The sequence below is a fragment of the Rattus norvegicus genome, chromosome 6 (assembly GCF_021556685.1).
Source record: "Rattus norvegicus strain SHRSP/BbbUtx chromosome 6, alternate assembly SHRSP_T2T, whole genome shotgun sequence".
Classification (NCBI taxonomy): domain Eukaryota; kingdom Metazoa; phylum Chordata; class Mammalia; order Rodentia; family Muridae; genus Rattus; species Rattus norvegicus.
In genome coordinates, this window is record NC_141539.1 from 103,338,075 (window position 1) to 103,363,553 (window position 25,479).

General features: G+C 38.4%; 2 protein-coding genes and 2 pseudogenes across 29 annotated transcripts in view; 2 read left to right on the forward strand and 2 right to left on the reverse strand.

Annotated features, from left to right (window-relative positions):
* Window positions 1-25,479, forward strand: part of Ccdc196 (coiled-coil domain containing 196) — a 132,890-nt gene that overhangs the window by 61,610 nt on the left and 45,801 nt on the right. The window lies entirely within an intron of this gene.
* The window catches only part of Gphn (gephyrin), a 532,330-nt gene that overhangs the window by 19,878 nt on the left and 486,973 nt on the right, over window positions 1-25,479 (forward strand). The window lies entirely within an intron of this gene.
* LOC148005333 (eukaryotic translation initiation factor 5 pseudogene) lies at window positions 19,621-21,986 on the reverse strand (annotated as a pseudogene).
* Eif5-ps7 (eukaryotic translation initiation factor 5, pseudogene 7) lies at window positions 22,262-23,292 on the reverse strand (annotated as a pseudogene).

Here is a 25,479-nt window from a genome sequence, read left to right on the forward strand (position 1 = left end):
ACTTAAAGTGATCCTCTCATCTTAGTTTTCTGAATGAGATTACAGGTATGAGCTGCCATGTCTGCTGTAGTTTCTTGAATTTTATATAAATGTAATGACTTCTTTCATTTAGCAGTATATTTATCATGTTCATCTGATACTGGAGTATAGTCTATTTTTCTACTGGGTTTATAGATCACTATTGTATTGATAGACATTTGCATTTATTCCTAATTTCACAATTATAAATAAGGCTGCATTGGAAATTCTTATATATGTCATTGATGAGCACATTGTTTTCTTTCTAGGAGTGAAATGACTGAGTAGTTGTTTTCCAAAATGGTTGCACAATATTACATCCCTGTAATCAATGTTGGAGAATTTGAGTTGAATATAGGAGGATCAAAGTTCGAGTGTTTTTATTAGTATTTTTAGCTATTTTAATTGATATGTAGTGACTCTTCATATTTATTCTCAGGATAGTAATAATAGTATTTTTACTATATGGATTTTTGGTATATCTTAGAATTGGACTTTGTCTTGAATTTATTGGAATTTGTTATGTATTTTAAGTTTGTAGTGACTACTAATAAATTAAAATTCATGATTTTAGTGAAGTTTAATTTATCATGTTTAATTTTTATAGGTAAGTATTTTCGTGTCTTGTTTAAGAAATATTGGGGCTGAAGAGATGACTTAGAGGTTAGGATCACTGGTTGTTCTTACAGAGAATCCTGTGTACTTCCTTTGCTGTGCCTCAAATCATCTCATGATCCCTCAAGTAGCACCACTGATGTATAGTTATTACACTGTATTGCTTAAGAAATAATAAAAGGGAAAAGTCTGGCTATGTGTGGTGGGGCATGCTCTAGACTTAGCATTTAGGAGTCTGAAGCCTCGGCTCAATTCCTAGAGTCCAGATAGTGGTTTGCAACTGTCTGTAATTCAGTCCTAGGGAGTCTGATGCTTTATCTTCTAGTGTTTGAGGACACTAGGTACATACACATAGACAAAACACCTGTGCATACTAAATAAAATTAATTGAAGAAAAATTTGCCAAACACTTTCTAATGTTTTCATCTAGAAAATGTCTCCCTTTACTTTAAAACGCTATATTTATATTAATTTGTATGAGTGAGGTAAGTTCAGATTTCTTTGACATATAATTTATATGAATGGTATGAGTAGAAATCAGGTATTTTTTAATTATTTTTGTTTGATGTACATTGGTGTTTTGCCTGCATGTATATCTGTGTAAGGATGTCAGATCTTGGAGTTATAGACAGTTGTGAGCTGCCATGTGGGTACTGGGAATTGAACTCAGAACCTCTGAAAGAGCAGTCAGTGCTCATAACTGCTGAGGCATTTCTCCAGCCCCCAGGTATTTTTTTTAAAATATGGATATTTAATTGATCTAGCACCATTTTCTTATTTTAAATAAACAAAATGGTTTTTTCCTCCCTGGCTTATATAGCACACCTTGATATAAATCAGGTGCATCTCTTATCTGTTCCTTCTAGAGTAGATATTCTGTTTTGTTGGTTTATTTATACCTATATACACCCCGCACCCCTGGGCGTGTGCATGTGTGTTGGGGATCAAACTCAGTGCCTTGCAAAAGTTAACATATGCTTTGTTGTAGAGCTAGTCTCTTGTTCCAGGAGAACAAAGGCCAACATCTTTATTATGGATAAACCATTAATTATATTAGCTACAGGTTTTTGCCAGTGTTCTTTATCAGATTAAAGAGATTCTTACCTATTTTTACTAATCTGATAATTTTCAAAGTCATGAATAGCTGTTAAATTTTATCAAATGATTTTGCTGCTTCTATTGTGATAAGCTACATGGTTTTTGTTCTTAAATCAGTAATGTGGTGAATTACACTGATTGATTTTCAATGCTAAACCAATTTTATACTTCCAAGAAAGACTTTGAGTTAAATTTGTTGACATTTTGCTTAAGTTTTATATCTGTTGTGAGAAATATTGGCCAGTAGTTCTCCTTTCTTGTAAGTTTTTTTTTTTTCTATCAGATTGGAATCGAGATTTGTTGGTCCTCAAAAGAAAATTGGAAAATCTTTTTCTCATTTTTACTGTTATTTTAAAAGATTGATGCATTTCATGTATGTATAAAAATATCATGGATTAGTGGTTTCAATAAGGTTGATTTGCTTAATCATGTTGCTTAAATCATTAAAATGATTGGTTATTAAATTATTATCTATGATTGCAGGTACATGTATTTTCCTTAAAATTATAAGTATTTTGAGAAATGATTTATTACTTTATGTGTATACACTGTTGCTGTCTTCAGACACACCAGAAAGAGGGTGTTAGATCCCATTACAGATGGTTGTAAGCCACCATGTGGTTGCTGAGAATTGAACTCAGGACGTCTGTAAGAGCAGTCAGTGCTCTTAACTGTTGAGTCATCTCTCCAACCCCAAATTTTATGTATTTTGAAGTTCTTGTTAGGTGTATATAAACAGGGTTATTGCAACTTATGATTGAAATTACATTTTTGCCATTATGAAATAACCTTTATTTTTAGTTTTGAAATCTCTTGTTTTGAAGTCTATTCCTATTAATAAGAAATGTATATTTCATTAGTATTTCCATGTTGAATTCTTTTTTACTTTTTATTTCAACTGATCTGTTTTGTGTTTAAGGTATATTTCCAAAAATATAGTTGGGTTTTACATTCTTTAGTTTTAAAAATCTTTCTTTCATTTGCAATGTTTATTCTGTTTACATTTAATATAATTGCTGATATATCTAGGTATAAATCTGTTAACTCACTGTTTACTTTTATTTCATTTGTTCTTTTAAAAACTTTCTTCTTTACTGCTTAATTTTCTAAATCTTAAGTTTTCTAAGATATTTTTCTACATCAGTTTTTCAGTTTACATTCTTCTATAATATTTAGGAATTATATAATATTGAATGAACACTCTTGATTTATTAGTGTATCTTAAACCAATCCTTTACTGTTTTCTGAGTAGTACAGAACTCGTCATTTATTACCTTCTGCCATTTGTATCCTTTTATGTAGGTATGTGCATTCAGGTGCCCATGGAGGCTAAAAAAGAGCCTACAAATGGAATTACAGGTAGTTGTTAACTGTCTGATGTAGGTGCTAGGAAGTAAACTTTTATACTCTATAAGATTAGGAAGAACTCTTAACCAATGAGCCATCTGTCCAGGCCCACTATTTTAAAAATAAAAAAATAATAATTTAGGATATATATGTAGATCTTTTGGTACTTCCAGAAGCAACATGGATATAAATTCTAAAAGGTTTTGACAAAAACAATACTTTTGATATTATCCATATATGCCCATCATAATGTTCTTTCCCTCATTTTAAAAAATGTTTTTTGTCATGTGGGATTTTTTTTAGCCCTAATAAAATTAATTTCTTTTTATGGGAGTGTTAGTGTGCTACAGGCAAATATTCTCAGTTTGTGTGTGTGTGTTTAAAAAATATTTATTTTCCATCTTTATTAAATTGGTTATTTCTTATTTGCATTTCAAATGTTATTCCCTTTCCCGGTTTCCAGGCCAACATCCCACTAACCTCTCCCTCTCCCCTTCTGTATGGGTGTTCCCCTCCCAATCCTCCCCCCATTAGCACCCTCCCCCCAAGAATTCCGATCACTAGGGGTCCAGCCTTGGCAGGACCAAGGGCTTCCCCTTACACCGGTGCTCTTACTAGGCTATTCATTGCTACCTATGAGGTTGGAGCCCAGGGTCAGTCCATGTATAGTCTTTGGGTAGTGGCTTAGTCCCTGGAACCTCTGGTTGGTTGGCATTGTTGTTCACATGGGGTCTCAAGCCCCTTCAAGCTCTTTCAGTCCTTTCTCTGATTCCTTCAATGGGGGACCCATTCTCAGTTCAGCGGTTTGTTGCTGGCATTTGCCTATGTATTTGCCATATTCTGTCTGTGTCTCTCAGGAGAGATCTACATCTGTTTCCTGTCAACCTGCACTTCTTTGCTTCATCCATCTTATCTAGTTTGGTGGCTCTATATGTATGAGCCACATGTGGGGCAGGCTCTGAATGGGAGTTCCTTCAGTCTCTGTTCTAAACTTTGGCTCCCTATTCCCTCCTAAGGGTATTCTTGTTCCCCTTTTAAAGAAGGACTGAAGCATCCGCATTTGGTCATCCTTCTTGAATTTCATGTGGTCTGTGCATCTAGGGTAATTTGAGCATTTGGGCTAATATCCACTTATCAATGAGTGCACACCATGTGTGTCTTTCTGTGATTGGGTTTACCTCACTCAGGATGATATTTTCCAGTTCCATCCATTTGCCTATGAATTTTATAAAGTTATTGTTTTTGATAGCTGAGTAGTATTCCATTGTGTAGATGTACCACATTTTCTGTATCCATTCCTCAGTCGAAGGGCATCTGGGTTCTTTCCAGCTTCTGGCTATTATAAATAAGGCTGCTATGAACATAGTGGAGCATGTGTCTTTGTTATGTGTTGGAACATCTTTTGGGTATATGCCCAAGAGAGAGAGCTGGGTCCTCAGGTAGTTCAATGTCCACTTTTCTGAGGAACCTCCAGACTGATTTCCAGAATGGTTGTACCAGTCTGCAATCCCACCAACAATGGAGGAGTGTTCCTTTTTCTCCACAACCTCGCCAGCATATGCTGTCACCTGAGTTTTTGATCTTAGCCATTCTGACTGGTGTGAGGTGGAATCTCAGAGTTGTTTTGATTTGCATTTCCCTTATGACTAAAGATGTTGAACATTTCTTTAGGTGTTTCTCAGCCATTCGGCATTCCTCAGCTGTGAATTCTTTGTTTTAGCTCTGAACTCCATTTTTTAATAGGGTTATTTGTTTCCCTGCAGTCTAACTTCATGAGTTCTTTGTATATTTTGGATATAAGCCCTCTATCTGTTGTAGGATTGGTAAAGATCTTTTCCCAATCTGTTGGTTGCCGTTTTGTCCTAACAACAGTGTCTTTAGCCTTACAGAAGCTACTTGTAGTTTTATGAGATCCCATTTGTCGATTCTTGATCTTAGAGCATAAGCCATTGGTGTTTTGTTCAGGAAATTTTCTTCAGTGCCCATGTGATCGAGATTCTTCCCCACTTTTTCTTCTATTAGTTTGAGTGTATCTGGTTTGATGTAGAGGTCCTTGGTCCAATTGGACTTAAGCTTTGTACAGGGTGATAAAAATGGATCTATCTGTGTTCTTCTACGTGCTGACCTCCAGTTGAACCAGCACCATTTGCTGAAAATGCTATCTTTTTTCCATTGGATAGTTTTGGCTCCTTTGTCAAAAATCAAGTGACCATAGGTATGTGGGTTCATTTCTGGGTCTTCAATTCTATTCTACTGGTCTATCTGTCTGTCTCTGTACCAATACCATACAGTTTTTTTAATCACTATTGCTCTGTAATACTGCTTGAGTTCAGGGATAGTGATTCCTCTGGAAGTCCCTTTTTTTTTTTTATTGTTGAGGATAGTTTTAGCTATCCTGGGTGTTTTTTATTCCAGATGAATTTGCACATTGTTCTGTCTAACTATCTGAAGAGTTGGATTGGAATTTTGATGGGAATTGCATTGAATCTGTAGATCACTTTTGGTAAAATGGCCATTTTTACTATATTAATCCTGCCAATCCATGAGCATGAGAGATCTTTCCATCTTCTGAGATCTTCAATTTCTTTTTTCAGAGGCTTGAAGTTCTTATCGTACAGATCTTTTACTTGCTTGGTGAAAGTCACACTGAGGTATTTTATATTATTTGGGACTATTATGAAGGTTGTCGTTTCCCTAATTTCTTTCTCGACTTCTTTCTCTTTTGTGTAGAGGAAGGCTACTGATTTGAGTTAATTTTATACCCAGCCACTTTGCTGAAGGTGTTTATCAGGTTTAATAGTTCTCTGGTGGAACTTTTGGGATCACTTAAATATACTATCATGTCATCTGCAAATAGTGATATTTTGACTTCTTCCTTTCCAATTTGTATCCCTTTGATCTCCTTTTGTTGTCTGATTGCTCTGGCTAGAACTTCAAGAACTATATTGAATAAGTAGGGAGAGAGTGGGCAGCCTTGTCTAGTCCCTGATTTTAGTGGGATTGCTTCAAGTTTCTCTCCATTTAGTTTAATGTTAGCTACTGGTTTGCTGTATATGGCTTTTACTATGTTTAGGTATGGGTCTTGAAGTCCTATTCTTTCCAGGATTTTTATCATGAAGGAGTGTTGAATTTTGTCAAATGCTTTCTCAGCATCTAATGAAATGATCATGTGACATCTGTCCAGTATTTTCTTGCTTTCTTAGTCTCTGGTGAGAAGTCTGGTGTAATTCTGATAGTTCTGCCTTTATGTGTTACTTGACCATGTCCCTTACTGCTTTTAATATTCTTTCTTTGTCTTGGGCATTTGGTGTTTTGACTATTATGTGACTGGAGGAGTTTCTTTCCTGGTCCAATTTATTTGGAGTTCTATCTGCTTCTTTTATGTTTATGGGCATCTCTTTCTTTAGATTAGGGAAGTTTTCTTCTATGATTTTATTGAAGATTTTTACTTGTCCTTTGAGTTGGGAGTCTTCACTCTGTTCTATACCTATTATCCTTAGGTTTGATCTTATTGTGTCCTGGATTTCCTGTATGTTTTGGGCCAGTAGCTTTTTTGTTTTACGTTATGTTTGACCGTTGTCTCGATGTTTCCTATGGAATCTTCTGCTCCTGAGATTCGCTCTTCTATCTCTTGTTTTGTTGGTGATGCTTGTATCTACGGCTCCTTGTCTCTTCCTTTGGTTTTCTATATCCAGGGTTGTCTCCCTTTGTGCTTTCTTTATTGCTTCTATTTCCATTTTCAATTCCTTCACCTGTTTAATAATGTTTTCCTGTAATTCTTTAATGGATTTTTGTTTCCTCTCTAAGGGCTTCTACTTGTTTACTTGTATTGTCCTGCATTTCTCTAAGGGAGTTCTTTATGTCTTTCTTAAAGTCCTCCATCACCATGATCAATTGTAATTTTAAATATATATCTTGCTTTTCTGGTGTGTTTGGATATTCAGTGTTTGCTTTGGTAGGAGAGTTGGTCTCTGATGATGCCATGTGGTCTTAGTTTCTGTTGCTTGGGTTCTTGTGCTTGCCTCTGGCCATCAGGTTGTCTCTGGTGTTGCCTTGTTCTGCTATTTCTGACAGTGGCTTTACTGTCCTATAGGCTTGTGTGTCAGAAGTGCTGTAGATCTGTTTTCTTTCAGCCAGTTATGGGAACAGTGTTCTGCTTGTAGGCATGTAGTTGTCAGGCATGTAGTCTTCCTGTCTACTGGCTTTCAGCTGTTCCTGTGGGCGTGTGTCTTGAGTCCACCGGGCAGGTCACTTGGAGCAGAAGAGTTTGTCTTACCTCTGATCTCGGGCCAGAAGTCGCTCCTCAGTGCTTGGTTTCAGCTCTCTGTGATGGCAGCAACCAGAAGGGCCTGCCCCTACTTCTGGGTCCGTGTGCGCAGGGGGCTCCGATGGTGGTAAGTGTTTTCCTCTAGAGTCAGAAATGTGGGCAGAGAGTAGTCTCCTCTGGTTTCCCAGGCATTTCTGCCCCTCTGAAGGTCTAGCTCTCCCTCCCACAGGATTTGGGTTCAGGGAGCTGTTTGACCGAGTCTGTTCAGATCTGGGTGCAGTCTGGACCACAGGGCTCCTGCAGCTTTACTGCCCCTATCTTCCTGTTCCCAGAGGCCCTATACAGTTTCCTCTTGGGCCAGGTTTGTGGGCAAAGGTGGGCAGAAGTGGCGGTCTCTCCTGCCCTGCAGTCTCAGGATTGCCCACAAGTCTGGGTGATGAGCTCTTTCTCCCATGGTGTTTGGGAGCAGGGAGCTGTGGGCTGGGATCAGCGAGGTTCATTTGCCAGCTAGAAACTGGAAGTGTCTGGTCCCTGAGGAATTTTGCCTTTGTGCATCCTGAGTTCACTAGGTAGTTCACTTGGAGCAGAAAAGTTGGTCTTACCTCTGGTTTCTGGCCTGAAGTCGCTCCTCGGGGCTATGTTTCAGCTCTCCATGAGGGCAGTAACCAGAAGGACGTGCCCCTTCTTCTTGGGGGGCCCAGATGGCTCTAGGCGTTTTCCTCTAGAGTCAGAAATGTGGGGAAAGAGTAGTGTCCTCTGGTTTCCCAGGCGTGTCTACCCCCTCTGAGGGGCTAGCTCTCCCTCCCACAGGATTTGGGTGCGGGGAGCTGTTTGACAGGGTCCGTTCAGAACAGGTCGCAGTCTGGACCGCAGGGATCCTTCAGCTTGACTCCCCCTATCTTCCTGTTCCTAGAGGGCCTATACAGTTTCCTCTTGGGCCAGGGATGTGGGCAGAGGTGGGCGAAAAATATTTTTTTGAAGGAAAAGAAAAAAAACCTGATGCAGAATTCTGGGTTAGCAATTTTAACTGTCAGCACTTCAAATATTTAATTCCTACTTTTCACTGCCATAGTTTCTTTGAAAGATTAGCTATTAGATGTATTTGTTTTAAAGATAGATTTATTTATTTATTTATTTATTTATTTATTTATTTATTTATTTATTTATTTATTATACATAAGTATGCTGTAGCTGTCTTCAGACACACCAGAAGAGGTCATCAGATCTTATTACAGATGGTTGTGAGCCACCTGAAGTTAGGGTTTGAACTCAGATCTCTAGAAGAGCAGTCAGTGCTCCTAACCACCTAGCCATCTCTCCAACCCTAGATCTATTTTGATCCTTTAAAAAAAGTTTATAAACTTTGGGTGCTTTTAAGATTTCTTTTTTGTTTTGTTTTATTTTGAGTTTATAATGGTGTGACCATGAGGTACTTAAGCTTGAATTTTTCTTTGGTCATACCTTCTTTAGATATGTGGTGCCTTGATGTTTTCCATAAACTGTGTTTTTTTATATTTTTAAATTTAACTTTTATTTCAGTTTATTCAACAATATTAGATGTTTGAGTATATCTTACATGCTTTTTCTTTCTATTCTTTTCTATTTGTGATTCAATTGGGTATTTTTGCATTCTTTAAACATACTAATTTTGTCTTTTCTTGTGCTAGTCTAATAGAAATGTATCAAAAACTTAATATTCATTAGTGCAGGTATTCATGTAGCCCAGGATTGCATTAAACTCGTGTAGCCCAGGCAAACCTAGAACTTCTGATCTTCCTTCTTTAGCCTCCCAAGTAGTGCAGTTGTAGGTGTGAGCCATAGTTGCTAAATTTTAGCTTACACTTTTTATTTTCTGTTCTTAGAAGTCTAATTCGTTCGAAATTAGTTCCCCCTTTTACTACCTCCATCCTTTGATAAATTTTATTTTTTGTATTTTTATTTACATGTTAATATTTGCTAATTTACCCCTGCCCCAAATTCTGTCTACATAATTTCTGACTTTACTCTGTTTTTTGTCTTTTGTTTGATTTTAGGTCATACTTTCTTGTCTCTTCCAGTATGTTATAATTTTAAATTTTATATTAAATGCTATCTATAGTTGATCTATTTGATTGAGCTCAGGATGATATTTTTATCACCTTTTCAACTCTTTGGCCAGGTGGGTGAATGAAACATTGCTCTTTCAGGATACTTAGTAATTGTGTTGTATTTTATTGGGTCCATTGGATTGTAGTTTAAGTTGGCTTTAGTTCATACCTGGTTGTCTTTTATTGTCTTTGCTACTCTTTTTTTTTAATTGAAAAGCTGCCAAATTTCTTCTTTACATGGAGAGAGCAGTGGTGAGAGTTTCATTTCTACACTTTGAAAGTTTTAAGATGAACCCTTTGATCTCTTGTTCAAATTGTCTATATTCAGGCAAATGTTTGCAAGTCACCTGTCTGTTTCAGGCTAAGTCTCATTTCTCTAGCAATTTTTTTTTTCTAGCACTAGTAGCTAATTAGTCTTACATTTGGACTACTTCACTAAAAAGCTGCTCCATTGCTTTCTGTTTTCACCAGTGGAGTTCATCGTCCCCTGCCAACCTTAATACTCAGCCTATCCTAGAAACTTCTAATTCTCCTAGGAAAGAAAATGATGGGTTGTTGTTGTCTATAAAAAGCTCTTATCTCTCCAGATCTTAGGTCATCTATTGCATTTTACTTCATAAATGTTCTGATGTCTTAAAAATGGGCAGAATCATTTTTACCTAGTTTCTGTCAAAGTGTTTGTAATTGCTATCCTTAAAGATTAAAGCAGTTAAATCTATTTTTCTGATTATGAAGTAATACACCTTGCAATAACTTTTGCCTAGTTTTGCTGTATAACAAATGACCTCAATATTTCAGCAGCTTGCAACAGTAGCTTATTCTCCTCTTACTACATGCTAGCTGAAGCTTGGCATTGGCTCCTCTATTGCTCCACATCTCTTCTAATTCTGAGATCCAGGCTGGGGAACAACTCCTATTTGGGCCATGCTGTTCTTGTGACAGAGGAGGAAAAGAAGAAAATTGGCAAACATAAACAGTGGCTTTTAAAGCTTCTGTTTGGATATTTGTTTTTATGTTACCGGCCAAAGCAAGTCAGTAGCTGAGGCCAAAGTTAATAGGGCAAAGGTGTTTACTTCTACAGAATATTCTGTGTTAACATGAGAACTGGTGGAAATGATTATTGTTTTGAATAAAAGTGGACAGAATATTTACAAATGATAATAAAATTTATCAGCTCCATTGTTTTTACTTAATATATTTTTAATGGTTACCTATTAAAATGGGTTAGAGAGGCTTATAGGTAGGATGACATTGCCACTAAGAGGATCAATTATCAATAATATGCAGAAATCTTTTTCTGTTATGAAGTTACCATTGGATCAAAGTTTCAAAAAGTAGCCTCACCTGTAGGGCAAAATGTGCATTATTCTGTGCATATTGGAAGAGGGTAAGACATGTCATGAGAATCTGAAAATTGATATACCAATGAAAATCACATTTACAAGGCAGCCTGGTGATGTTGTTGATGTTATCATAAACAGAATGGTTTGAATGAGGTGTGTGTGTGTGTGTGTGTGTGTGTGTGTGTGTGTGTGTGTAGGGATACACATGCACAGCAGCATAGAAGCCAAAAATTCATTTTAGTTATCTCTCTCCATTATTCTCTACTTTATTTACTGAGACAGAATCTCTTGACGAATCAAGTTTTCTATATATTTAGCCAGTTTAGTTAGCCAGTTTCCCCACATCTTGAGTGTTATGACTACAAGCAGCCCACCACACTTGCCAGCTTTTATGCGGGTGCAGAAGATTCTGACCCTCATGTTTCTATGACAAGTGTTTCATCTAATTAGACATCTCTAGCATGTAAATCTTGTTTTTAAGTCGGGATAATTAATATTGATTCTACCATCTTTTAATTATTCCTTTGTCTCTTCAATCATTACTTTCTCTTATAGGCAACTTAAATTTTATGGTGCTTCTTTATCTGTGAAATGCACTCTTAACTCCTCTCTAGCATACACCTGTGTTTTCTTGTGTTACTCTTTTTACACCCTGCCTCCACCCTCCCCTCCTATCCCCCGCCTCCCTGCCCTTGGACAGGGTTTCTCTGTAGCTTTGTTTATCCTGGAACTCACTATGAGACGAGGCTGGCCTCGAACTCACAGAGATCCACTTGCCTTTGCTTCCCAAGTGCTGGGATTAAAGGCTTGTGCTATCACTGCCTGGCTTCTTGCAGTTCATACTATTTTGGAAAAAACTATTGTTTTTTAACCAGTCTTCTTTCAACTCAGAGTACCTATGTAGCTCAGTATGCAGAGAAAAATGCCAAATCCTGCTGATTAGTTTTGCATAAATTTATGGTCCCAATATCAGGTGACTCTTTAATACTGTCATATTTTCCTAGATCTTCTATTTTCTTAGGTGGTATTTCTTTTTCTTATCTTCTAACATCTTATCCCCAATCTTTTTGCTCTGCTTGTGGTTTTGCTCCCTACCTTACTGAGAAAATTGACACAAAACCAAATTTGCTTCGGCTCCTTTTCTACCTACCTACCAGCATCTTTATCTTTATAAAGCTTGTCTTATTTTCTACTTTTCCACGTATTTATCTGTTTGATTATCTCTCCTTATGCCTATTTAAGAACATAGCCCCAATAGTTTCTATGTGATATTTTCTCAACATTGTATATCACTGCCATAAGAAAAAAAAAACACATTGTTATTTCTACTTTTAACATCATTTATTTTATCCATCTTTCCTTACCAGAGAATGTTTATTTGCTCCTCAGTTGTGGTAAACTCCTTGAAAGAACTCTATATTCTAAGCCCCCAATTGCTTATTTCCCATCTTCTCTCAAATTCAGTATAATTTTATTTTCTCATGAAAATAGTCTTGATAATGTCACCAGTGAATTTCATATTGCTAAATCTCCATGGATTTCTCAGTTTTCATAATCTCCTTTAATTTAGCAATAACATTGGCTTCCCTTCCTTCCCTTCCCATCCCTTCTTCCAACAGCTTTTTCTTTTGGTTTCTAGAACATAACAACTTAACATTTTGCCTCCCTTTGTCAATTGTCTTTTTCCTTCTCAGTCTTTTACAAGTTGAGCATTCATTTCTGGTGTGATTCTGATAGGTCTGCCTTTATATGTTACTTGACCTTTTTCCCTTACTGCTTTTAATATTCTTTCTTTATTTTGTGCGTTTGGTGTTTTGACTATTATGTGACGGGAGGTGTTTCTTTTCTGGTCCAATCTATTTGGAGTTCTGTAGGCTTCTTGTATGCCTATGGGTATCTCTTTTTTTAGGTTAGGAAAGTTTTCTTCTATGATTTTGTTGAAGATATTTACTGGTCCTTTGAGCTGGGAGTCTTCACTCTCTTCTATACCTATTATCCTTAGGTTTGTCTTCTCATTGAGTCCTGGATTTCCTGTATGTTTTGGACCAGTAGCTTTTTCCGCTTTACATTATCTTTGACAGTTGAGTCAATGATTTCTATGGAATCTTCTGCTCCTGAGATTCTCTCTTCCATCTCTTGTATTCTGTTGGTGAAGCTTGTATCTACAGCTCCTTGTCTCTTCTTTTGGTTTTCTATATCCAGGGTTGTTTCCATGTGTTCTTTCTTGATTGCTTCTATTTCCATTTTTAATTACTTCAACTGTTTGATTGTGTTTTCCTGGAATTCTTTCAGGGATTTTTGCGATTCTTTCAGGGATTTTTGCGATTCCTCTCTGTAGGCTTCTACTTGTTTATTAATGTTTTCCTGTGTTTCCCTAAGGGAGTTCTTCACGTCTTTCTTGAAGTCCTCCAGCATCATGATCAAATATGATTTTGAAACTAGATCTTGCTTTTCTGGTGTGTTTGGATATTCCATGTTTGTTTTGGTGGGAGAATTGGGCTCCGATGATGGCATGTAGTCTTGGTTTCTGTTGCTTGGGTTCCTGCGCTTGCCTCTCGCCATCAGATTATCTCTAGTGTTACTTTGTTCTGCTATTTCTGACAGTGGCTAGACTGTCCTATAAGCAAGCCTGTGTGTCAGGAGTGCTGTAGACCTGTTTTCCTCTCTTTCAGTCAGTTATGGGGACAGAGTGTTCTGCTTTCGGGCGTGTAGTTTTTCCTCTCTACAGGTCTTCAGCTGTTCCTGTGGGCCTGTGTCTTGAGTTCACCAGGTAGCTTTCTTGCAGCAGAAAAGTTGGTCTTACCTGTGGTCCCGAGGCTCAAGTTCGCTCGTGGGGTGCTGCCTACCAGCTCTCTGCAGCGGCAGCAACCAGGAAGATATGCGCCGCCCCTTCCGGGAGCTTCAGTGCACCAGGGTTCCAGATGGCCTTTGGTGTTTTCCTCTGGCGTCTGAGATGTGTGTGCAGAGAGCAGTCTCTTCTGGTTTCCCAGGCTTGTCTGCCTCTCTGAAGGTTTAGCTCTCCCTCCAACGGGATTTGGGTGCAGAGAACTGTTTATCCGGTCTGTTTCCTTCAGGTTCCGGCGGTGTCTCAGGCAGGGGTCCTGCCGCTCCTGGGCCCTCCCCCACGGGAGCCCAGAGGCCTTATACAGTTTCCTCTTGGGCCAGGGATGTGGGCCGGGGTGGGCAGTGTTGGTGGTCTCTTCCGCTCTGCAGCCTCAGGAGTGCCCACCTGACCAGGCGGTGAGGTCTCTTTCCCACGGGGTTTGGGAGCAGAGAGCTGCTGCGGGCCGGGATCCGAGAGGGTGGGACTTCCGGTAAACACAGGTCGTGCCTGGTCCTAGAGGAATTCTGCCTCTGTGTGTCCCGTTTCACCAGGCAGCTTTCTTGCAGCAGACAAGTTGGTCTTACCTGTGGTCACGAGGCTCACATTTGCTCGAGGGGTGCTGCCCACGGGCTCTCTGCGGCAGCAGCAACCAGGAAGACCTGTGCCGCCCCTTCCGGGAGCTTCAGTGCACCAGGGTTCCAGATGGCCTTTGGTGTTTTCCTCTGGCGTCCGAGATGTATGTATAGAGAGCAGTCTCTTCTGGTTTCCCAGGCTTTTCTGCCTCTCTGAAGGTTTAGCTGTCCCTCCCACGGGATTTGGGTGCAGAGAACTGTTTATCTGGTCTGTTTCCTTCAGGTTCCGGCGGTGTCTCTAAACATGCATATCTATACAGAGTATATGAAACCATTTATATCTAACTAATTAATATATTTAATATGTACCAATTACTGATTTCCTGCTTAAAGTTCAGCTCTAAGCAAAATATTTGTCACCCTAACAAATTATTAGCTGTGTATTTATTCTTTTTATGACTAACTTTCAAAGATGTTTTCCCTCCTGTATTGTCTTAAATATTTAGTGTTTTGTACTCTTGCCCCTAGTCCTTAACTTATCTTATCTTTTTTTTTTTCTCTTTTTTTTTTTCAGAGCTGGGGACCAAATCCAGGGCCTTGCACTTGCTAGGCAAGCGCTCTACCACTGAGCTAAATCCCCAACCCTCTATCTTATCATTTTTAGATAATCTTTCCTACACTTATTACATTAGTTAATTGCCACTTTTCTAATCTTGAGATAGAATTGTTGCTCTTCAGATACTCAGATTCGGGCTGGACAGATGGCTCAGTGGTTAAGAGCCCCGACTGCTCTTCCAGAGGTTCTGAGTTCAATTCCCAGCAACCACATGGTGGCTCACAACCATCTGTAAAGAGATCTGATGCCCTCTTCTGGTGTATCTGAAGACAGCTACAGTGTACTTATATATAATAAATGAATAAGTCTTAAAAAAAAAACAAAACAGATACTCAGATTCCAGTCCATGCTCTCTGTTCTGTTGATTATCCTCTAAATCAGTGGTCCTCACCTTTCTAATACTGTGACTCTGTAATACAGTTTTTTATGTTGTGGTGACCCTAAGCATAATATTATTTTGTTGCTACATAACTGTAACTTTTCTACTGTTACAAATTGTAATGTAAACATCTGTGTTTGTCTTAGGCGACTCCAGTAAAGAGTTGTTGGACCCCTATGAAGAGTTGTTTGACCTGAAAGGGGTCACGACCTACAGGTTGAGAGCCATTCCTCTAAATACTTCTGCATGATCCAAATAGAGCATAGCCTTGCTCCCTGAAACTACTGGACTACTGCTATATCTACAGTCTAGAAAATTTGAAGACAGTTTTAGACATATCTTTTATTCTTCATATCTGTTTATCTTCCATGGAATGTATGAAAAGCACTTTAATTTGTTTCCACATAGCCACATCCATGAGCAGGATAACATTTAATTCTATCTGGAAGTTATTCTCACATTTCACACCTGAAATTTTGTGCATCACTTTGTCTTCATCTTATTTTTACCTAGCCCATCCTATACATCCTGTTTGTAATTTCAAATTATAAAACTTAGAATGACAGAACTCTATGTTATTTACTTCCTTGGTGATTTTATTCATTTAAAAAATGTTTTCTTCTTTGAGGTCTTTGGTTTTGAAATATATGTATGTTATAAACCCCACCTTATAGTGTTGTTATATTTTGCTTTAAACACTTGATATTTAAGAAGATGAGAACATTATGTCATTCACCAATTTATTTACCATTTTAGATGCTACTTATTTCTTTCTATACTCATTTGATAAAGTTTTTCTTGGTTTTTTAGGGACATCCTCTAGGATTTTTGTTTGTTTGTTTAAGTAGTACTGATGATCATTAGGCATGCATTCTGCTTTTTAATCGTTTAAAAGATTAAATGATTCATATGACTTGTACATATTTATGGGGTACATTGTTAAATTTACAGTGTGTCATGATCAGGTCAGAATAATTTGCATACCTTTTGCTCAAACATTTTATCAGTTTTTTTTTTTTGGTTGGGAATATTCAAAATCTCTGTTACAGCTATACAATTCAGCATTATTAGTCAGAGTTACCTAAATGTGCTATAGAATATAAGAGGTTATTCTTCCTATCTAGGTTTACTCATGTTAATATTCCACTTAACACCGTTCTTATTACCCTGCCTAGTCTCTGGCAAATGATACTCTCTCTTCTGCTTTTATGAGATCAAATTTTAAGCTTTCACATGTGTAGTGTTTGTATTTATTCTATGTGATTGTTGTGAGTGGTGGGGACACATCTGCCCTATACTTGTACATATTGGGGTCAAAGGACAATTTGTAGGAATCAGTTCTCTCCTATCATGTAGGTCCGGGCATTGAACTCAGGAGGTCAGGCTTGGTACAAGTGCCTGCCTTTCTCTTCTGACCCACCTTGGCTGTCCTCAGTTTGTTTTGGTGTGTGATGTTAACTTTCATTTTTCTGAACAGCATGTTCCAGTCTCCCTTCCTCTGTGTTTGTCGGTAGAGCCTTCAGTGATGACCAGATAGATGTCTATAAGTATGTGCGTTATTTCTGTTGCTTTCTGTCCACTGGTCTGCATTTCAGTTTTATGCTAGTGCTATTCTGTCAGCTTTGGTTTTGCTGAAAATGTATTTATTTTTATGTTGTAGTGTTTTTATACCAGCTTTTAAAGGCTGTTATTTCTACATATAGAATTCTAAATTGAGTCTTGCCATAGCACTTTAAAGACACTGTTTTATTTAGGCTTGGTTCTTTTGTACTTGATGTGTCTCTTCTACCTATCACTATTTCATACTGTTATTTGGCTACGACTAATATCTTCACTTTTGGAATCAATTAATTTTAACTATAGATAAGAGAGAAATTGGTGTCTCCTTGGAGTTCTTAGTCTCATTAGGAAAAGAATTCAAGAATATATTCAAATGGAAGCTTGAGGGCAATTTTAATAAGAGTTTCCAACAAAATTTCCCAGGGCAAACAAGTTGATAATCTCAGCAGTTTTGGACAGGAGGGAAGGAGAGAAGTAACAATGTTATTTAATTTATCATGGAAATTAGACACATGGCAGGCATATGGCAGGAAAAAATGCTTTGGAGAAAGAGTAAGAAAGCCTAAAGCATCACACACACACATACACACACACACACACACACATGCACGCACAACAACAACAACAACAACAAAACAACAAAAAACTTGGGAAGCAGATGCAGGCAGATCTCCATCCTGGTCTATGTATTGACTTCCAGACCAGCCAAAGTTACTTAGTGAGACCTATCTCAAAAGGGACAGAGGGAGTGGGAAAGCTATGCCCTTCTGATTTTCTGATTTGATAAGACACAGCCAAAGCCCATAGTGGATTTTAGGGATTGTACTGGGTATGGGGGCAGGCAGATTCTGGAAGAAAAAGTACAGTATTTCATTAAAGGAAAGGAAACTCTGCTTATCTCTTTAACATGGATTAAGCTGAGCCTCCCTTCCTGGGATGGTCCTTGGCCTGGCATTGACCAGAACCAAGTGGAATGTTAGTCATTACCCAGGCCAGAGATTATAGCTCTTGACTAAAAGTATTTTTTCAATAATGGGCCTTTAATGCTACTCTGACATGACAACCCTCCCTGACTCCCACCCTCATCCCCATACCTTGCACCCAGCATGGTTTTGGGCTTTGAAGAGGTAAAGTCATTTAGAGACCAGATCAGATATTAGAGCCCTCAAACATTTCTAGTATGTCTCTCTAACTTTAGCTAAGAAATAAATTGGCTACTTTTTCTTCGGGTGCCTTTAAACTCTAATGTGTATGCAATTTCTACATCCTGTTCTCATCACTGTGATGTACTCACATTCATCCTGCTTAGAGTTGGCTAACCTTGAAACGTTGTGTTTTTCTTCATATATGAGAACTTTTTGGCCACCCTTTTTCAAATAGTTCTATAGGCTTAGGTTTTTCAAAACCTACTTTAATATGGGTTCTTTAATGCTCTAGCCTCCCTTTTAGACCACTGATCAAAGATAGGGGAGGAAAATAGTTAATAGGACAAGGGGGTGTGGACTTGTGTAGAAGTAGCTCTTTAGGGGGATTCCAATCTCTATTGTCAGGATCTCAGCAGTCTAGTCCAAAACATCAAACATGAATCAGTAGTGGCAGTCCAGAATAATCCGCAAACAGCCAACATGAGTCAGTAGCAGCGGTTCAATCTAGAAGAAACCACGAGGCTCTCCTCAATTGGTCTGAGTCTACGGAAGTGGCAAGAAGCAACTGGAATGCCTGGAAAAGTTCTTTGGTGCTTTATTCTCGAAGAAGTCATGACAAGTGAAGATCAGCAAAGACTAGCAAAGTGTTGCAAGGCAGCAAGTACAAATGCACCATCCACTCTTCGGTTAGACTTAGACTGTTTCCAAACATCATGTGTCCCCTCATGTGTCTGCCTCAACAAAATATCCTCTCATGTGTCTGCTTCAGCAAAACATCCTCTCATAAGACAGCTTCTAGAAAAACATCTCATGGCACAACTGAGTCTCCAACGAAACCAGGAATGTCCATATCATAGATCTTTATTTTAGTTTCACTCTTTTTCTCCTCTAGGATCATCTTTTTGTTGTTATTGTTTTAGGTTTTCTGAAATTGGCTCATAGCTCCCTTGAATTTTGTTAATTTTTCTTTGTTTGGAGAATTTGGATGTTTTGTAGTTTTTAGCTTTATTATCTTCTGCGGTTTCCAGTGTATTGTTAAAGCTCTTCCACTAGTTTTAAGTTCAAATATTGTACTTAAATTTCATTTGGTTCTGTTTTGTACTTCATATTCTGTTAATTTCTTAGTAAAAGTGTGATGTTTTAACATGCAATAGTTCTCTCTTTTTTCTCTCTTAAACCATAAGACACACAGAACATTTTTACTTCTCATGAGGATGTCACACTGTCATTTAATCATCAGTTTTCCCTAGAATGACAAGAATTGTCAGTATCCAATCCGAATAGACTGGGTCTGGAGATAGAACGTTCAAAATACTTTCTTGATGGCTGAGTAAGGTCGTTATAATTGTTTGCATTTTTCAAGTTTTCAGCACCGTTAGATAGATTGTTAAATCTATCAAACTCAAGGAGCCTAAGTTAAATGGTGTAACATCCTAAAAGTAGCCAATTACTTCATTTTAAGTCATTCATCTTTATTTTTTGTAACTGTATAAATATGATCCAAATGTGTCCACCACTAGTTTTTCCAAAAGAAACATGCTATAAATAAACAAACTACAACTGCTCACTGATATTTATGGACTCCTAGATATCTTACTGGGCTTAACTATAGACCACTCAGTAATAGTATAAACTGTAGCATGATGCTAAGCTAAGCCAGTTTAGCTCTTGCTCATACATGTTGCACACTGGCTGATAATGGAGAAATTTTGCAGCATTTCACTGTTAAGCAAAGTTACATCCATCCTTTTAAATGGCATCAGTATCAATGTCATCATTCTTGTTTTCAGACTAAACTGTTTCAACTGTTGATACACTGGCAGTCTTTGAATAAAACCTCAATATTTTTATCTTTGTTTTCTTCCTTACCACCAGAAGATTCTTCCTCTGCTTCCTTCAGCCATTTAATAAATGGTTCTGCTTTCATACAAATATCTTTGGCAAGTTCCTTTGAGACATATTTTCTAGAGGCCTTTTCTGACCAGCCGATAATGACCTCTTCTTCTAAAAGGTCTGCACCATACATTTCCTTCAAGATATGTGGAATCTTGGACATCAGCTGAGCTTGATGTATTGCTATCACACATTTCAAACCATGAAGAAAGTACTACTGAGCCTTTTTGTTGTTAAGACAAAATCTTAGAAAATTCACCTGTATTTCTTGATTTGTTCTCTTATCTTCTCATCAAAGAGAACTTTTGTCAAAACAAGAGGACCCATGGCTTTTACATCAAGTCTTTCTGCCTCAGCCACAATTTCTTTCCTTTTTATTGGATATTTTATGTATTTATATTTCAAATGTTATCCCCTTTCCTGGTTTCCCCTCTAGAATCTCCCATTTCATTCCCCTTCCCCCTGCTTCGATGAAGGTTCCCCCCCACCTCACTGCACTGGCATTCCCCTACAGTTCGGAATTGTGTCTTCACAGGACCAATGACTTTTCCTCCTATTGAAGCCCAACAAGGCCATCCTCCGCTACATATGCGGCTGGAGCCATGGGTCCCTTCATGTGTGTACTCTTTGGTTGGTGGTTTTGTCCCTGCAAGCTTGGTGGGGGGGGGGTGCGGGGTCCTGGTTGATTGATGTTGTTGTTCTTCCTATGGGGTCGCAAACTCCTTCATCTTCTTCAGTCTTTTCTCTAACCCCTCCATTGGAGCCACCAAACTTAGTCCAATGGTTGACTCTGAGCATCACCTCCGTATTTGTCAGGCTCTGGCAGGGCCTCTCAGGAGACATCCATGTCAGGCTCCTGTCAGCAAGCACTTCTTGGCATCAGCAATAGTATCTGGGTTTGGTGTCTGTATATGGGATGGACTCCCATGTGTGGCAGTCTCTGGATAGCCTTTCCTTCAGTCTCTGCTCCACACTTTGTCCTCGTATTTCCTTTAGATAGGAGCCATTCTGGGTTAAAAATTTGGTGATGAGTGGGTGGCCCATTTCCCAACTGGGGACCTTGCCTAGCCACTGGATATGGTCCCTACAGGTTCTCCCTCCCCTTTATTGGGCATTTCAGCTAATCTCACCCCTGTTGGTTCCTGGATGCCTCTTGCTTTCCTGGCATATGGGACTTGGTGGTAGCTACCCATAGTTCCCCATCCCCCATTGCTACACACCTCTGTTCAAATGCCAGACCCTCTGTATATCATACCCTTCTCCTCTCATTCCTGATCCTGCCCCCCTTTCCCCTTCCCCCTTTCCCCTCCTCTCTTCCTCCCAACTCCCTCCTACCCTCTATCTTCTGCAAGTAATTTGTTCCCCCTTCTAAGAAGGACTGAAGCATCCCATTTTGGACCTCTTCCTCTTCCTCCTCCTCCTCCTCCTAAAAATTTTTTTATTATATATTTCTTTACTTACATTACAAAGGTTATTCCCCTTCCTGGTTTCCTGTCCATAAGCTCCCCTCCCCTCCCCCTCCCCCCCAAACGGGTATTCCCCCTATATATATCCCCCTTATTGCCCTCCCCCATATTCCCCTCTGCTACATATGCAGTTGGAGCCCTGGGTCAGTCAAAGTATAATCTTTTGGTAGTGGTTTAGTCCCTGGAAGCTCTGGTTGGTTGGCATTGCTGTTTTTATGGGGTTGCAAGCTCCTTCAGCTCTTTCAATACTTCCTCTAATTCCCCCCAATGGGGTCCTATTCTCAGTTCGGTGGTTTGCTGCTAGTATTGACCTCTGTATTGGACATGCTCTGGATTTTCTCTCAGGAGACATCTATATCCGGTCCCTTTCTGCATGCATTTTTTTAGCTTCATCAATCTTATCTAGTTTTGGTGGCTGTATATATATGGGCCACCTGTGGGGCAGACTCTGAATGGCCATTCCTTGAGTCACTGTTCTAAACTTTGCTTCCATATCCCCTCCCATCACTGTATTGTGTAATACTTCCTTTTAACCACAGGTCAGCATTTTGCTTCATTTCTTCTTTTCTTACTAAACTCACTGTGTTTTCTATAAGGAAGTAATGCCAATGCACATCTGTACAACTTCTGTAAATCATAGAATTTTAAAGTTTTTTTTTTTTCTTCTTTTTTTTCCGGAGCTGGGGACTGAACCCAGGGCCTTGCACTCGCTAGGCAAGCGCTCTACCGCTGAGCTAAATCCCCAACCCCAATCATAGAATTTTAAATATGCTAAATTTTAAATAACTCATGGTTACATTTCTTGTGATTCTTAGATTGAATGTATCTGGTTTTATGAAGTACCATTTGTGGATTGTTGATCTTAGAGCATAAGCCATTGGAGTTCTGTTTAGGATGCCCAGGTGTTTGAGGCTCTTCCCCACTTTTTCTTCTATTAGTTTGAGTGTATCTGGTTTTATGTGGAGGTCCTTTCTCCACTTGAGCTTTGTACAAGAGATAAGAATGGATTGAATTGCATTCTTCTACATAATTTATTTATCAGATGAATCAATAATGCCCTCTCTCTCTCTCTCTCTCTCTCTCTCTCTCTCTGCTTTACAGAATCAAACAGGATGTTAACACGCTCTTCTACAGCTTTTTCCAGATCATCGATAGATATCAGACCTTCCGCCTGATCACTGATTTCATCCATTCTGTGTCTTTGAGCTTTCTCAGTTGTATCCTCCCCCAATCATCATCTTCCTCTTCTTCCACAGCATGTGGAGTACTAATTTCATTTGGTGGTGTAGGTGGTGGTGTCTTGCTGGTTGATACAGAGCCATTTTCCTTGTCCTTGCCTTTTCTATTTTTCTTTTCCATTTTTTTCTTTTCTATATCAATGTCATTATTCTCAGGAGGGTTTTTGAGAATGATTGTATAGGGTTTATGATGTTTGTCAAGCCTGCCCCAGTACCCACAGGCTTTACAAGAATTACCTATTGTTTGCTTTTTTGGATTGACATGCAGGTCTGTTTCAGGATTCTTACACTCAGGACAGAAGAACATTTTTTTTTTTTTTAATGAATCTGTCCAACATGTCTTGCAGCTTCTTTGTTTCTGAGATCCATTGATAATGTAATAGTCATTCTTAACATCAAATTGGATCTGTGTTCCCAGCTTACAACCAAAATATTTGGTGAGATAGGTTGGAAGCTGATTTAGGGCCTTTTCAATGTCAACCATATTGACTATAACTCTTGATTCTATCTTCTTTGCCCTCAACCTTAGCAATCAAGTCGGGCATCTTGTAGTGATAGAACTGGTGTGATACACTGCGGTGATGTTGACAGATATTTTGGTTTATTAATGACTTTATCAATAAGATGAGCAGATCTTTAATTGAAACTTTTTGGTATCTTCTGTCTAGAGAAGAAGGGATGACATAAATGACTGCAAGAGTTCTTGGTCTTTGATATGAAAAATTATCACCACTCAGGCTGTAAGCTTCTTGCTTGTGCGCTGTTTCCCCAATACAGAGGCACCAGTGGCTATGCAACAGCTCGTTTTCCTCAAATAAAGACATAAACCCATCAGGGCTTGCCAGGGACTGGGAAGAAGAGGTTTTGGAAACCTGGTTTGGCTGGAGCTGTGGAGCCAGCAGCAGGTGGAGGGGTGGCTGGGCAGGTGCTGCCCCTGAGCATCAGGAGGGACTGTCCAAGGGACATCCACACCAGGAGCACCAAACCTGGCAAACTCTGGATTATTCTCTCTCTGACTGAGTTCTATGTCTTAATATCAGAAAATATTCTTTCATTTCATTGTAACTTGATTATGAGTTGATATAGTTTAATATACCTTAAGATATTTCAGTACTTGTCTAAAACTTTCATTTGGGCTATTTTTAATTTTTCAAAATATCTTTGGATTTTTAAATATGAAAACTAAACAGCCACAGTTAATGTGTAATCCAGGGCAGAGATTGGATAGAATAATAAGACTAAGACTAGGTAGGTTCTGTAGAAACAGCAATACAACATATAGGACTTGGGTCAATATAGTCTTTCATTGAATACAAGTTCAGTATATAATTGTATTTTGCCTGTGTTTTATTTTCCTATTATATAGCCAGGAATTACAGATAAACAATGTTTGAATAAACTTTGGGAAAGAGCATGATGACTTAATTTCATTCTCTTACAATGTGTTTGTTAGTATTTCATACAATTGAGTTATTTATTTTAGGATGTGAGGCAAATTTTGGGACGGAATCTATAATGGAAGTCCATAGAAAATAAGGGCTAGGTAGTAAGATTTGTATATTAGTTTTCTGTCTCATTGCTATGTCAAAATACCTGACAAAAGCAGCCTGAAGAAAAAAGGTTTATTTCTGATGTAAAGTTGAAGGCTACAGGAGTACATCATGGTAGGGAAGTCATGCTGTCAGGATTCTGAGGTGGTTGCCATTGCATCTACAGTTGAGAAGGAGAAAAAAATAATTGAATAATGGTACTCAACTCTCTCTCTCTCTCTCTCTCTCTCTCTCTCTCTCTCTCTCTCTCTCTCTCTCACACACACACACACACACACACACACACACACACGCTCACCCCTGTCTTCATGATAATTCTAAATTCAATCAAGCTACCAATGAAGATTAAGTATCCCAACTTGTTGCATAGATTGTTTTGGTATTGTCTGCTTTGTATCACTTTAAGAGCTTAAGGGTGTTTCTACTAATTAGAAATATTCAAGGATTATCATGCTCTTCCTCTAGACGGTGGAGAGATTATATATGCTTGTCATCTCCATTTCTTTTTTAGTTTTCCTTAAGCTCAAAATAATCCTTATATCAAAGTAGTATATATTAAGATGGTGTATTTTGAACTCCACATGTAAACTAACATATCCACAGATAACGGTATTAGGACATTTACACTGTTGCTTAGACAATTTGCCTATAGGGTCCATTTGTTTCTTTAGGGATATTGTTGATATAAATATATAATCTCTGGAGAAACTTACACAAGTTGTAGACCTCATTAAGGAATACTATTTTAGTTTTAAGACATTAGATAAGTTTTTGTTTGGTTGATGTTGGTGTGTCAAGACAGGGTTTCTCTGTGTAACAGCCCTGGCTGTCCTGAAATTTGCTTTGTAGAGCAGGCTGGCCTTGAACTTACAGATATCCATCTGCCTGCTCAACCCCCTGAGTGCTGGGATTAAAGGCGTGTGCCACTGGTTTAGACAGTATTTTGAATGCTAGATAAATGATTTTAAAGTATAATAAGGGGTATAGCAATAGTGTAACTTCTACATAATATGTATTAAGATACAATTTTAATTGCTGCAAGTGCTATAATAAGTTGACATGATAGATTAATTAGGGGAAAGACATTGCAAAATACATCTCTTATACCAAAAAAGAATAAGAATTGTTTATTTGTAGCCAGTGTGAGTGTTCATGGCCTAGTAACATAGATTTTAATTTTGCTAATTGATATAGTATATTGTGCAAACATTCACATGGTTGTCTAAATGTTTATAAACACAGAAGAAAAGAAGGTCATAAGTGAGTATATTTATTAAATATATTGCTGGGGACATCAGGTAGGCAGTTATAGCAAAATGGGAACTCTGCCATTTGATGACATTCTTAGCTTTTTGTTGTCAAAGCTAGTGATCTGCTAAGAATACATTCCAAAGGTTGTACCTGACAATCAGAAGGAATTTAGATCAGATAAAGAATGGGTGATAAATAGTTATTACATAG